Raw genomic sequence first — 16463 nt, 5'->3', positions numbered from 1 at the left:
CATTCAGTGCCTCGTTTTTGACATGCCTGTTCTAGACGGTGCCAGGACAACATTAGTACAATTAAAAAAAAAAAAAAAAAAAAAAGATACCCCTTGGCACACTCCTTTATAAATGAAAATCGTAATTTTTTTTAAAAACATATTCAAAGTACTCTCTTTTTTTTATTTACTCCCTATAACTTTTGTATAGCCTATAAACTTTCTTTATAAAATTAAAAATATGAAAACTACGCGCAGTATTCCCTACTTTTTACTCATCTGGTATTTAGTTTCTATTTCTAAAGATAAATGTGAAGTATTTATGCTTTATTATTATTATTATTATTATTATTATTATTATTATTATTATTATTATTATTATTATTGCTACAATAATTATCTTCGATGTTAATTATTATCATAGTAACCAGTCTCGTGACGGTCCAGATGTGATGCTTCGTATCGGTGTTAAAATGTGTCGTGACTTCATTAGTCGTGATTTAGAGACTTCATAATATAATTATTTCATTTAATATAATAATATTCTTGAGATTAAATGCGTTTTACAGCTTGAGAAATGTAATAGCTAAAGTGGAATCGGGTAGATAACGTTATAGATAGGGGTCACGGGGGTCAAGATTCAAGAACTGCCCCTCCACTGCACTTTAGAACCGCGTATCGTTGCCACCAGCAGTGGCGGCGAATGAGAGCCTTCAGTGCAGCAAGCATTTTACTTGACCCACATACAGTAACACTTTCTGCAGGTTCCACGAGGTTCCGCCTGGCCATCTAGCATGCGGGAATCGAGATAATATCAAATTCAGTTTCTTTGTCGTATTCTTGTTCTTCAGGTTTCCTGTCCCCCTATCCCGGACATTGAATTTTAGTTTATATGTGTTTGCAGAAATCTTCTCCTTTCATGGCACTGAGGCTCTGCCCTAAATAATATAAATGAGCAAGTGATTTGCAAAACTGTCCTTATCCATCATAGATGACTTCCCACCAAAAACACCAATTAATTAATTAATTAATTCATTCATTCATTCATTCATTCATTCATTTATTCATTCATTCATTCATTTTTCATTCATTTATTTTATTCCATAGATCTTACTTGAGCAATGAAGCTTTAAGATGTGGAACAAGTCAAAATTTTACAATATTACAATTACAGTTTTTACAAATTTTTACAGTTTTACAATTTAGTAATTTTATACAATTTTGTGCAATTTTTTACAATATTTTGGCGAGATGTAGTGAGATGAGATGAGGTCCGAGGAATCGCCAAAAGATTACCCGGCATTTGCCTTTTGGTTCGGGAAAACCTCGGAAAAACCCAACCAGGTAATCAAATCAAAGGGGAGTAATCAAATCAAAGGGGCGTAATCAAATCAAAGGGGTTGATGCCGAGGACTCGCTATAGACCATCCAGCTTCAGTCCCACGGCTGGGGAAAATCTCTGAAGAAACCATTCAATGAGACCAAAGGGGGATCCAACCCAAGCCAAACTCTTGTAACACGAGAAAAATAAGTGTTTAAAGAACGTATTTTCTCTTGGTCTAAAATTACAAAGAAATGAGTTGTTTTCAGACGTTTCATAAATATTCTCCTAAAAGTTAGAGTTATTTGAAATTATATTTTGGAAAAGAACAGTTTTTTAGCAAACGGATGGAAAGGGACAGTTTTGACAATAGACTCGTCGAATTAAGACAGTTTTGAAATAGAAAAATCAGTTTCAAATTGCATTTTATGCTCGACCATGCCGAAATGTAGTAACTATACACCTGGTAGTAGCCCTTTAATACACCTCATTAAAGTACACCTATTCATTATAGTTCAGTTGTTCAGCCAATGAGAAATCACCATTGTACCATCATAAAACCGCAAGTATCGATTATTCTCAGATATGCAATCGAAAGACTATTAGCGAAACGTCACGGAGGCTGGAAATCCAATACTGTCGCAAAAGGCTATGTTCTGTTACTATAATAATTAGCTTTAATTGTAAATAATATTCAAATAAATTCAATTTGTCATCTCGTTTTTCAATTCTAAATCAATTTCCAGGTTATATCAATATTAATGTTCATGTTATTCTCTAGATTATATTATAAGGACAATGACATTCGTTCCTCGGAAAAAATCAATACTTTCGCGTCTGCGCACATATCACAATTTAGAAGGTCAGTTCCGCTCTTCACTTAGATAACCATAACATGAATACTTATGAATAATTTCAAGTTAGAAATATGGTCGAGCATAAAAAGTCGTATGAAACTTGCCTATAATGGTAATTAAGACGCTCGTATGAAAATTATGAAACTCGCTTGCGCTCGTTTCATAAACAAACATACTCGCGTCTTAATTACTACCATTATAGGCTCGTTGCATAATGTACTATATTTTAATTTTAATAATATTAAACAAACATGGGAGGAGTGACAGTAGGAGAAAGAAGAATAAAGTGTAAAAGATTTGCTGATGGTATGGCACACGAGTAGATGATACAAAGAGGTTTTTTTATTTTAGTTGGTTATTTAACGACGCTGTATCAACTACTAGGTTATTTAGCGTCGATGAGATTTGTAATAGCGAGATGATATTTGGCGAGATGAGGTCGAGGATTCGTCATAGATTACCTTGCATTCACATTACGTTTGGGGAAAGCCTCGGAAAAAGCCCAACCAGGTAATCAGCCCAAGCGGGGATCGAACCAGCGTCCGAACGCAACTTCAGACCGGCAGGCAAACGCCTTAACCGACTGAGCCACGCGGTGGCTGATAGCCACTGGAGCTAAATGACAGCTGTGAGCACTATGCGATGAAATAAATGCAAACGAGAGAAGACCATGGTCATATGAAGAAAAGTAAAGACTGTAAACTTGCGAATTCTAAAAAAGGCAGTAGAGCAAGTGGACAGGTTTAAATACTTGGACTGTACTGACATGAGCTGCTGCCAGGAAGGCAAAAGGAGGATAACAATGGCAAAGGAAACTTTTTAATAGAAAAAGGAGCATCTTCTGCGGGCTCTGGAAAAAGAACTAAGGAGGAGGTGGATTTGGAATTGAACGGGTTACATCAGCTGCTTGTTTATGCGGATGACGTGAATATGTTGGGAGCAAGTCCAAAAAAGGTTAGGGAAAACAAGGGAATTTTACTTGAAACAAGAAAGAAGATAGGTTTGGAAGTAGCTAAACCCCGAAAAGACGAAGTATATGATCATGTCTCGTGGCCAGAACATAGTACGAAATGGAAATATAAAAACTGGAAATTTATCCTTTGAAAAGGTGGAGCAACAGCAATAAATAGCCTATAAATGAGACTACGGAGGAAATTAAACGCAGAATAAATATGGGATGTGCCTATTATTATTCGGTTAAGAAGTTTTTATTATCCAGTCTGTTCTCGAAAAATCTGAAGGTTAGAATTTATAAAACAGTTACATTACCGGTTGTTCTGTGGACTCTTACTTTGAGAGATTAACAGAGGTTAAGGGTGTTCGAGAATAAGGTGATTAGGAAAATATTTGGAGCTAAAAGGGATGAAGTTAGTGGAGAATGGAGAAAGTTATAAAACGCAGAACTGCACGCATGTATTCTCCACCTAACATAATTAGGAACATTAAATCCAGACCTTTGAGATGGGGAGGGAATGTACAGGTGAATCTAGGAATGTATAGAGTGTTAGTTGGACGACATGAGGGGAAAAGACCTTTGGGGAGGCCAAGGCATAGATGGGAGGATAATATTATAATAGATTTGAGGGAGGTGGGATATGACGGTAGGGACTGGATTAATCTTTCTCAGGATAGGGATAGATGGCGGGCTTATGTGAGGGCGGTAATGAACCTCCGGGTTCCTTAACCCCTTCAGATCTAAATTTATATTTAAAAAAGAAAAAACTGGTCACATAATCATTCTGAGGATCCAAAATTCCCAAATCAATTCTTCACAGAAAATAAAAATTTGGGGACAATTTTGACCCCTGGGGCGCCAAAATTTTAAATTTTATTTTTAATTCAGGTATAGAAATGTTTCAAAAATAATATTCTCCATTTATATCACACTGAATTTTTCAAAATATTTAAAAGTATCGAAGACATTCCAAAAAATAAAAAAAGAAACAATGTACACTATAATGCACACCAGGCCTGAAGGGGTTAAAAGCCGTTTGTAAGTAAGTAAATGTATTAAGTTACACTGTGTATACATTTGTCTAATCTTTCATTTTTTATTTTTATTTTTTCTAAAGTCTGTGTAGATTTATAAATTTCACAGTCTATAAATTCCTTTGTGTAGTAGTTCACTAATAGGCTTTTAATGTAAGTGCACTTCCCATGGCTTCTTCACATCTTGTTCCGGAATAAGGAATATGGAAAGAGACGTACGAATAGCAAGTGATACACCGTTTGTTCAACTCCGCATTTGCATATTGGACTGTCTTTTATTCTGAACCAGTTGAAATACGAATTTATTTTTCCGCGTCCAGTTAAGAATGTGACATTTTCTTTTAAGGGTATTTTTAATTTTAACCTTTCTTTGACATTGAAAAAAAAAAAAAAACGTTTGTCACTGTAGTCGGTACAGCCGGTACAGGGGAGGTAAAACGGATAAAGAAAGAAGAAGAATATTTAAAATTAGATCGTATATAAACTTTAAATTCCAGTGCGAATATCGTCTCGCAGTGCTTAGAAATAAACCTTTCATCTTGCTGTACAGTTTTGTTTAATTAACTCCGTCTTCATAATGAATGTGTTTTAAATTTTCACACTTGCCAGCATCAAGTTTCGCTGTAAGAAACAAACATCAGGCTGATTGGTTTATGTAACAATGCTGCTATTCATTGGCAGAGCGTTATATTCATTACTTAGTTCACGACCTCATATTATAACGTACAAAGATGTTAAAATACACTTCAGTCTGGGAAAGCTTATCAGAAGAGCGTAAAGAACATGAAATGTGATTTGATAACGTTTAGAAGCACCTTGCTCTTAACAGACGAGTACAGTTCAACCGAATACGTTCACATTTTTTACAAGCACCAGATGTTCACATTTAGCAGGACACTCAGCATGACTCAGATCGGTGCTTCAGATGACTAATGACGTAATGAGTAATGACAATGACGATATGAGGGAGAGAAGAACAAGCAAAAGATATGCGAACGCGCATCCCCAGACGAGAACTTATGGTCTCGAAGCTCCAAGCCTTTCCTATACGTATAGGATTAGCAGAGGAACGGATTTTTCCCGACATGCTAGTTTTTCATGAGCCCGAGTAAAGGTATGGTCACACGTCGCTACTTTTGCTGCGCAACTTTTGTACTGCAGCCGCAAAAGTTGCATGTCGTGTTCACACGTAAGCCAAAAGTAGCGCGCTGCATGCTACTTTTCGTGCTGCGCAACCCGAGTGCAGCAAAAGTTGCAACTGGAGGTTGCGAGTCTGTTCACACACAAGGCGCTACTTTTGCAGCCGCAGTCATGCTGCAGGTTTTCATCTCCGTGTTGACTTCTCAATATACATTTTGTGGTTATGTTCGCATTATTAATAAACTCACGCGAAAGCTTACTTATCTATTATTTGCTTTTCTGTCCTAACTAGTATTCAGAAATTGGCATTATTTTTACTATAAAGCTTTTAAAAACGCCTATATGCTTAAATGATAACCAACAGCATATTCACGTAATCAATGTTGGCAACCCTCCTGTTTGAAACTACGCTACAGAAAATTAAAGAAGTGAATTATATCGTCAGCAAATATGCTCAGACTGTGTTGTGCATTTAATAACTGTTACAAATAATTTATTTTCATCACATGTAACATTAAAATATATCCAAACAATAAAAGGTATCATTGGTACATTTGGGTGGCAACACTGGTCGCAACCGCAGCAAAAGTTTCAACAAAACCGATATCAAAAATGCTGCGGCTGCAACCCTGAGAACCCTGTTCACACGTCGCTACTTCTAAGCTGCGCGCAGCATGAAAAAGTAGCGAGCAGCAGGTTCGGCAGCAGCTACTTTTCGGGTTGCACCGTTCTTCACACGTCGCAGTACGAGAGTTGCGCAGTTTTTTGTACTACATCGCTGCAAAAGTAGCGACGTGTGACCGTACCTTAAGTCGTGGAGATTTTACTACACTAGGGTCGATGCGTATCCAGGTTTCGAGCAGACAACTCCACTCGTCCCTAGGCCAGCCCCTTCCGTGTGTTGCCAGCCGGCGTTCTGGGAATGCTATGGAATGATGACGGAATGGAGAATGTTCACAGAATGATGTAATAATAATAATAATAATAATAATAATAATAATAATAATGATTTATTTTAGATGCCTAACATGGGAAAACGGGAGAATCCCGAATAGAACCCCAAATGCGACAAGTGTCACTATAGATTTTTCAAATTAAATGTTCGACTAACCGGGACACGAACCCAGAGCGTGTGACGGGCTGACCATTCAGCCACCGGAAGGGTTGAAGGGAGATGATTTTTACAGCCGTAAGACCGTAACTTATTCACCGCTATGGAGTATCGGTTAGCACGTCTGACTGTGAGGGGCCGGGTTCGAATCCTGGTTGAGGCAGGTTATCTGATTGAGAGTTATTTTTAGGTTTTCCTCTCAACCAGTCGAATCAGAATTGTTGGGTAACTTTCGGCATTGGATCTCCGATTCATTTCGCCATTGGATCTCCGATTCATTTCGCCATCATATAATTACACTTTCTCTCTTTCATCATCATCTCCGTTTCTTTCCTAGGTTTCGGGCTTGCTCCGATGTAGAGTCGACTGTGACCCGACGTCGAACTTGGATCTCGTGGATATGTGGTCATTCGTTGTTGGTGGTAGCGCTTTACACCGTGCGCCCCCCACTGGGCTCATGGTAACTCGTGGGACCGGGGTTGAGGGACCGCGGTGAAACCTACAGTCAACTCTGGGTATAGTGAACCCGGTTATAGAGAACATTCGGCTATAGTGAACCTAAATCGTTGGTCCTGACCTGCATACATTATAAAGTACATTAATATTTCCGTTTATAGTGAACATTCACTTCGGTTATAGTGAACATTTCTCCTATAAACTTCCAAGAATATGTTTAGAACAAAATCTCAAATCATCTACTCGTTATGTGCGTTGAAAGTCAAAGGATTTGTTCAGCTTTCTGGACAGCTTGAAACATGTTTAAAGAGAATAGTGTATGCAGTGAGGGATAAAGGAAGGATTAGTTCTGACTTCTTTAAAAGAGGTTATTCGAAGAATAGGAAGAGGAAGCGTTTTCTTTAGTAAAAGGGAGCAGAGTGATGACCAAAGGGTAAATACAAGAAGGATTACAGTATAATGGTCCTCAATCCTTCCTCCCACATCTTTGTAAAAGTTAACCCGGGGAAATTCCAAGGCCGAGTACACAGTAGCATACCTCTACCGGGAAGAGGTGCGAAATCGGTCAGTGCCTACTGCCTACATGGTCAGATTAGGTTCAAGTTTCGAGCTGTGAACATCAGCATGTCGAAGCGTAGTGTTTGAGTTGGAAGATAAACCGAACATTATTACTGATATTGAACGTGGTCTGTCCCAAGTGGACATTAATATTGTAAAGTATAAAAATAAACACTTCGGTTTTAGTGAACCTCGGATATAGTGAACGAAATATGCTGGACCGCAGAGATTCACTATAACCGAAGTTGACTGTATTTGGAAAGGTAATAGTAATATACGTTACAAGAGCGGTATGTTGACGTTTTCATGTTCGAGGAAAAGATTGAAAAAGCGAAACGTAGTTGAGCTTTTTTAATTTCCGAGAACATGAAAACAAACATACCGCTCGTGTATCGTACATTATTTTGTGCGAAGATCGTTTATTACATACCTGAAAGACGAATTTCTAATTAGTTGCAATGAAATCTCCATCTTGGTTTCTGTTTAATGACGGCAACTTCGGAAAACCAAAATATCTTTCTTCAACATTGTTGCTATAAAATGTTTTCTGTGTTTACTATACTCCAGCAGGCCGTGATATACGTCTGTCTTTTTTTCCCCCCAGTCTATAAATGCGAACTTAAAAGAAACGGTAAGGTTATGTAATGATTTATTTTTCATTTTAATATTTTAACAATATTATTTATATAACATATTGCAGTAATAACATCGGCATCTGGAATCTTGTTGATTTTTTCACGGCTTCCTTAATGTTACTTGTATCAGGAATGCAATAAGTTTCGTGGAGTAGTAGACTTTACTTAATTTTTGCAAATATTTAAAAGAATAATTAACAGTGCAATTTAGGTGAAATTGCAGTGGTAAGTTTCCATTTATAATTATTACTATGTTAAACGTCTCTAAAAATAATATGTTAAAAGCCTAAAGCAGTAAAATGAATGTCGCGCTTAAGCGGTAAGAAGAGGGAAATTGTTACGTGTGTTACGTTGGGAATACTGAATGTGGTATTTCACACTTACCGCGTATTGGTTCTGTGCGGAAAACAAGCAAATACGCACGATCTCGCACAAAAGTATCATGTAGGCTATAGGGGAGTTCGGAGGCGGCACGCAGGGGGATCTGTAGCACGTGAGGCCGGGCATGCACACCATTCCATACCGGGTAGTACAATGGGCCCCCCGAGCGGCCTGCGTGCGAGGACTGCCCTCCTTTGAAGGGACCCCGATAGACATAAAACTGTTACTTTAATTCATTTCTTCATTTTTCCTTCCTCCATTTTATGTCACTAAATACGTGTGTAGTTATTTTTGTAACCTAATTTATTTAATGCGGACAAATGGTGGTTTTGTTGGAGCTCTATGCCTAACATAAGACAACCGAAATTAGCATGTTGATAACAAAGATAAATGAACTGAACGAGATTTACACCCACGACCATAGCGTACAGAGAGAGAATGACTGCTCAGTCTTTAATCAGTAATGTGGAAGAGTAATAGCAGGTGCTACATTACTTAACGTCTGTGACGTAAACAAGAACAGTAGCCGTAATCCGCCACTTGTTATCAGTAATGACTTCTCCTCGTACATTTTCTTTTACAAGAAGACACTTCCCCACCCCTCTGCTATCAGTTCCCCCTCCCCTAATCCGCTGGGTCCTTTCGACCGCCTGATATCTCTGAGGCACCAGTCTGTACTGGATACTATCACATCTTTTTGTCTTGTGTTGAAACAAGATGAGTTTCTTCTGCATCAATTTCTAGTCGTTCGCTCTCAGTGCGTATTGTTTCTCATTTTCTGTGATCTTGTTGTTGGATATTTTTGTATGTAGTGCAAATTAAGTTCGAAACATAATGTGGTCTAAGTATTATTGAATTGTGTGATCTGTGCTTGTGTCCAAGTGATAATTTTGGAACGGAATTGGATTAATCTGTATTAGGTAAGTTTCTGTTCCAGTTAGTAGAGCTATTTCGTTGTTTTCATGTAATTAATTTAATTTAATTTACATTAATTCAATTTTGATTGAATTCAGAAGTACGTAACACATTTAAAATATTGCCTCTTGAAAATGGTTAAGCAAAACTTTTATTTATTGAACAGGCTAGACCATTTTAGTTTCTACAACACGTTGCTAAGGTCCTCAGTATCCGGTACTTTTACATAGGTAACTGATTTTAACCTCAAACTGCTACCTGTTTTCATAGTGAATAAGAAATCAAATTTAAATGTAGTGGCATTGTAATATTGTCAGATTGCATTGCTAAATACAAGGAATATTACAGTCAAGACAAAAAGAAATGGTAAGAAGAGGGTTTCAAGTTATGGCCTCAGAACGTAATAGAGAATTGGTCGAAAGTGTAATTTTTTTCTTAGACTTTTTGAACTAACAAGCAAACATTATGATAGGGGCAGATAAAAAGTTGTTTTTTTTTTGTTCCACTATGTTAATAATGTCAAAAGAAGTGCTTGTACAAATTTTAGCCACTCGACCGCAATTACGAGGGCCGTAAAAAATAAGTTCGTCGGGGGCGTTAACAAAAAGAAAACAATTTCATTGGAAAAATGTATTGGAACAGACATAGCAATTGTCGAGCTATTTTCGAACATACTCCCCACCGGAATTGAGACTTAGTGTCGACAGGGAGGTGCAAACGACTACCAAACGCTGGTTCCGATCCCAGGCTGTTGATTTCTACGACACAAGGATACAAAAATTGATCCCATTGTATGACAAATGTCTCAATTACAGTGGAGAACATGTTGACAAATAGCGCAACAATTTATATACCGTATGTGTTTTAATAAATCTTTCCATGCAATTGTGCTTTTTTTTCTGTAAACGGACCCAGGGAAAATCACTTTCTGGACTGCCTCGTAATTGTGGTCGAGTGGCCAAAATTTGTATAAACACTTCTTTTGACATTATTAACATGGAGGAAGAAAAACAATAACTTTTTTTATCTGCCCCCATCAGAATGTTTGCTTGTAGGCCTAAGTCTTTTCAAATGAGACTGTTAAACCCTCAAAATTTTCTTCTCCCGTGTTCATGGCCTTAGGTGGTTGTGTTGAGGTGATGTAGGCCTACTTACTTACAAATGGCTTTTAGAGAACCCGTAGGTTCATTGCCGCCCTCACATAAGGCCGCCATCGGTCCCTATCCGAGGGTGTTGTACAGATACGGAAATAAAATTTGGAGCTCTCTTATCGTATGTTTCGCTTAGAACACACTGTACATTTCCAGTAAACAAGAGCCCCTATATATGCTATTTGTGGACAGTCTTGTTAAATTGTTGCCTACATACAGGTGGACTCCCATCAAGACTCGCTCCAAATTTTAATTCCGTATTTGTACATTAATACTAGTGATTTTTAATACCTGTCCAAAATAAAATAACTACCAAAATATTAACACGGGTGTTTCACTGTTTTTACTTTTTGTAATCATCCTGGTGATTACGGGTATTCAACCAACATTTGTCTCAATGATAATTAGGTACAGTGGATTCAAAACATTAATTTTATTATTACTTGAATTATTGGTGTTTCAGATCAAACAGAAATAATTATAAAAACAATTATTCGGGCAAAATATTAAAATAAGTTGTTTATTCTAAAACTAAATGCATACATGTACTGTATACGGGTTGATTCAACTAACAGGGGATTTGGGTTAACAATTTTACAATAGGAACCCACGCTCAAGAACTAGAACAATGGTGAAGATTCGTGCTCTTTGTTCAAGAGATCTCGTCGCTGCACACATGCAGTATGCGAAAGCAGATTGTCTCAATGGTTCCGTTGCTCTTTTTTGCTCGCGAGTGCACTCACTGCTTCGTAAGAGCAGCAGAGTTGATCACCACGGTCTAGAAAGTAATCCTGAGTCATTCATTATCAGCGTGCGAATGTCAGAAACTAAGTGATGGACAACATATAAATGAAGTAATAGTAATTTGTGCGAAAGTTACATGGCCTTAGCAATTAATTTTGTATTAAACGAAAAGTTGTTGGATCTGGCGACAACCACATCCATTGCAAGCACTACGTCGTCAAAGGAAACTCTGACGCACTCTCCCAAATACCCCAGACACTTCCAGAACCACATCAGATGCTGCAAATATCATGGCTAAGAGTGTTTCTGATACTTAGATCGGTGTCTCGTAAATGGGACTTTTGATATGTCTCGAAAAGAAGTAATCAAGAGGCGTCAAATCAGGGGAGCGGGCTGGCCATTCACTCGGACCTCCTCTCCCGATCGCACGTCCGGGATATGAGAGCTTTAGAAAGTCTCGTACAGCGACAGTAAAGTATGCTGGTGGAGTTGCATCCACATCTGCTGACGCACGATAAGTGGCACGATTTCTACACACTCTGGAGCAACTTGTTGCAAAATGTTGTATATCTCCCCATTCAAACGTGATGGCAGGAAGTAAGGTCAATAGGGTAAAAGTTGCTAATACTGTGATACGAGTAATATTGTGATAGTTCTTTTTTAGAATTTATTACAATTTTACTGAGCGAGAGAAGAACCAGTTTTGTGCAGCAACTTGTCCACGAACATTCTCTTAAGGGGTTAGGTAAAGCTTACAGCAGTAAAATTTTGGAAATATTCAATATTTTTTTCTCCATTATTGTTCTTGTATAACAATGAAAATTAGTATGTGTAAAACACTGTCCTTTTGCTATATGATAAAAATAGTTTTATGATTAAAAAATTATTTATGAAGCTTTTCTCTCATAACTAAAAAACTATCCAACATTCTGTGATGAAATTTTTTGTGTATTTATGCATGTCATATCTACAATATGATGCAAAATCACTTCTCTACCTTTGATAGATTGTCTGATAAAAAATAAATTCGTTTAAAAATGATCAAATATCAATATTTTCTTTTAACACAAAATAAAAAATATATATTTATTAAGGAATGTAGTTGAAATAGCATGATATTGTTAACATGAGTTTCAGCATTAAAATAAAAGAGAGAGAACATGAAAAAGTTAACAAGTTTATGAGTTATGATGCAAACACTTCATCACTGCATAGTTTCGAATTTTGGAAAAAAAAAAAAAAATTATCATAAAAATGTTTTTTTTTGTCATATAGCAGAACGACAATGTTTTACACATATCAATTTTATGGAGGGAAAAAGTATTGAATATTTCCAAAAATTTTACTGCTGCAAGCTGTACCTAACTCCTTAATACATTGACGCAAAAAACGGAACTTCCTCTCGCTCATTAAAAATTGTAATAAAGTCTTAAAAAGAATTATCACAATATTACTCATATCATAGTTTACCAACCTTTACCCTATATGATTAAGCTTACATCCATAATGTACGATCCGATCGGGCTTGTACTGACGCAGGATTACTTTGCAGACAACAGGTTTCTATTCGAAACATGTTGTATAGTTGTGTACAGACATCCTTAGTTCCAGGAATTACTTAAGACACTCACTCTTCATCGTCTACTGTAAATATCAATGCACAAAAGGCAATCCTTTTCTCATACCTACCACTTTATTGTAAAAATCACTGAGAAAGTTAAGCTACCTTCAGACAGTGAAGTGGGACAAGACGTTCTAACGATATTTTAACGTCTTTATAATCTGCTTCAGTTTGAGCACAACCTCTTGAACAAACCGATGTACACTTTTGCGTATATACACGCATGCAATATACAGGCTTAAATGTACACACATATAATAAAAGATACAGATATTGAACATTTTAATTACGTTATTATTGTTACCATTTAATTTTGGCACACGTTGAAATGACGGCAGAAAACGTCTTTTCGGAATCTCTGCAGGAAGGTGTTAAGTCATTGAGATAGCCGCAAAAGTCTAGTTGCTAGTTTATTTACCTTAATCTCAAAGATACTGCTGTTTCTCTTTCAATCAGATTTTCGAAGTGTGCTTTTTACGAAACTAGGCGATATAAAATTGATGGTGAAAAATTCACAAGTTTTATATTATTTTACGAAAAAGTTATACAGTATTAAAACTGGTGGTGTTTGGATACGGGGGAAGGAAGAAATACCGGTACCACAGGGTCTCGATATGTAAACTTACGGCCGGGCTCTCATTTATTCATAATTCGCTGCTTTGGTTTCATAATTGCCAGACAAGGAAAATCATTTAATCTGTGATGCGGGTGTCCTCAATGAAATTGAACGAAAAACCCAGAGATATGATAAAATTTACTTTGCTGACCCATAGATACGCAATATATCGGCGAAAAATTTACCTTGTTTGTCTACATTGAACTTACGATTTCGCTCTTAAAGAAAACGAAGTTTTAGACTATGTTTTTTGAACGATGTATTAAAAATAGGTCTATTGTATTGTTTTAATTTAGCATGATCCATTTGCACTCGTTCTATTTCTACAATGTGTGTATACCACGAAATAACGGAAGAACTCATAAAATGCATATTAATTAAATAATTAATTAATTAAATTGTTTATTTATTTATTTTTATAATATTTGTAACATAAAATATAATATACACAGATAAAATTTTAGCTCACCCCTGAAAGAATAGAACTCCTGCTCAATGGCGGATTCCTGAATTTAAATTAAGAAGTAGCCTATATACTACAATTTGTTTTATGTCTACTACACAATAAGAATATATAAATTTAAAATTTACAATTTTTTATTATTCATAACTTTTTAAATTTAATACTAGAACTATTAGAATAATTGTCAAGATTAGGATATTTAAATATAAATTATATATTCTTGGGTGTAAATTACTACTGTGATTAAATACTGTAGCGTGTTGCATATAGAGTGTTAGTTGGAAGACCTGAGGGAAAAATACTTTGGGGAAGCCGAGACATAGACGGAAGGATAATATTAAAATGGATTTGAGGAAGGTGGGATATGATGGTAGAGACTGGATTAATCTTGCTCAGGATAGGGACCGATGACGGGATTATGCGAAGGCGGCAATGAACCTGCGGGTTATCTAAAAGCCATTTGTAAGTAAGTAATAAGACTCATAACCAGCTTGTTTTAATAGCTATGTAAGGTTTTTTCCATTCGTTTCCAACCGTATTATCAATTTCAAGATATCTACAATAATTCTGTAATACTTATTTGATAACTGATATTAACGGGTCACTAGGTCTAGTACGTAGAAGGATGAAGATCATGATGATGACAATGATGATGTAAAAATATCCACAAAATACTGCTAAATCTGAAGGGAAATTTGTGCGACTAATAAAATTGATTCTCTCGCATACAAGGGAATTTAAATTAGTGATGGCTATTTTTTTTAAGAAAGACTATTCTTTTAATCTTTTGATAACCCGTCGCCTGCTGTGACAAGAATTGAGACTCGAAATCACAGCTAAGAATCGAAATAATTTTGTATATAATAGTAATAATAATATAATAATAATAATAATAATAATAATAATAATAAATTTTATGGAGAAGTAATTTCTGTTTCAGTATGAACTGTGCCATTTCGTTTGTCAGTTTATTTTACGTAACACGAAAAATAAAATAAAAAATAATTAGGAAGAAGCTCGCATTATTTGACTTAGAGTGTACCGTAAATGTGTATTATTTAATTGAAATAATAATAATAATAATAATAATAATAATAATAATAAATTTTATGGAGAAGTAATTTCTGTTTCAGTATGAACTGTGCCATTTCGTTTGTCAGAGTTTATTTTGCGTAACACGAAAAATAAAATAAAAAATAATTAGGAAGAAGCTCGCATTATTTGACTTCGAGTGTATCGTCAATGTGCATTATTGCGTTGAAATAATAATAATAATAATAATAATGTCTCAAAGCTCAAGTCTATACTACATGCTAGTAACTAGCAACTAGCTAACTTGTAAACTACACACTAGAGAGTTTTGAACATGTATGCTGGAATCATGGCCTTCTTCATAGACTATTTTTCTGAAAGCCATGAAATTACGGTATAGCACTAAATTAAGAAAGCAGTGTCCTAATGCAGTTTAATTACGAGTTAGCAGCTGTTATTTTTTCGGAAATTCGAATTCTTTGTTTATAAACAGTTTTCCAGTAAACAGTTTTCCAGTAAACAGTTCAAGAAACTTAATTCTCAGGTTTATAAACTGAATGATAATTTCCTGAGACACTAGAAAAGAAATGTAGAATTGTAAAAGATGTTCAAAAGATATCTAGGAAAATTACGTTTGGCTATCAACAATCGAAATAAGTTGAATGTGGAAAAGGTAAAGGCGTGAAATATTACAGTATTTAAAAAAATGTAACGCATATACCAACAATGTCAGTGTTCCAAGTTTAAGTAGCTTCGGATCGTAACTTCTGATGTCACATTCGGCTGTTTAGTCAACAATCTAGTTCACTTCAGCTGAAAATGTAGCTTTGAGACACAGTCTAATAATGAGCCACGATAGTACTATAAATTAGTGAATAAAAGACTAGTGTTTTCGTAAAAACGAGTATTTTCCCTGGATCAAAAATGCAATGCAAATTTATTATTATTATTATTATTATTATTATTATTATTATTATTACTATTATTATTATTATTATTATTACTATTATTATTATTATTATTATTATTATTATTATTATTATTATTATTACTATGCTTTTTTTACAAGCCGTAAAGGCTTTTCGCTGCAAAACAAACAATACTGCTCCGGATGAATGAACATTTTTCCAGTCCATTATGTCTGTTTATAAATTTTTCTCTATGTAGTCTATGATATCTCATAGCGGTCCTCCTAGTTGTCTTTTGTAACTTTCCTAATTGTACTTTCTGGTGGAGCTCTCATCAAATGACCTACCTACCTACCTACCCATTTAAATTGTCCATTGTCCCGTTTCTATTTTTGCTGTTACATCTGGATGCTTGTATGAATTGAAAATTTCTTTATTATTTTGTTCTGATTCTCCATTGTCGGCTAATATTAGCTCGAATCGGGTCAAATTTTTTCAATTTAAATTCTTCACGTTTTGTTGAAGTCCAGACTCCAGATCTCATATTCTTGGATGAGGATTGTAAGGATTATGCTCTTGTATACTC

At 35.7% G+C, this 16463-nt stretch overlaps 1 protein-coding gene across 9 annotated transcripts in view; it reads left to right on the top strand.

Annotated features, from left to right (window-relative positions):
• fus (epithelial splicing regulatory protein fusilli) overlaps positions 1-16463 on the top strand; it is a 544142-nt gene that overhangs the window by 417012 nt on the left and 110667 nt on the right. Inside the window, exon 1 of one of the 9 annotated variants that reach the window (XM_069831357.1) lies at positions 9091-9347. The exons of the other annotated variants lie outside the window; for them this stretch is intronic. The gene's annotated coding sequence lies outside the window, so the exon portion shown is untranslated. Of the gene's footprint in view, positions 1-9090; positions 9348-16463 lie in introns of those variants that run through there. 9 annotated transcript variants of the gene reach the window in all.

Source organism: Periplaneta americana, chromosome 7 (assembly GCF_040183065.1).
Source record: "Periplaneta americana isolate PAMFEO1 chromosome 7, P.americana_PAMFEO1_priV1, whole genome shotgun sequence".
Taxonomy (NCBI): Eukaryota; Metazoa; Arthropoda; class Insecta; order Blattodea; family Blattidae; genus Periplaneta; species Periplaneta americana.
The sequence above is the reverse complement of the archived record's forward strand: the minus strand, read 5'-3'. Positions and strand labels throughout refer to the sequence as shown.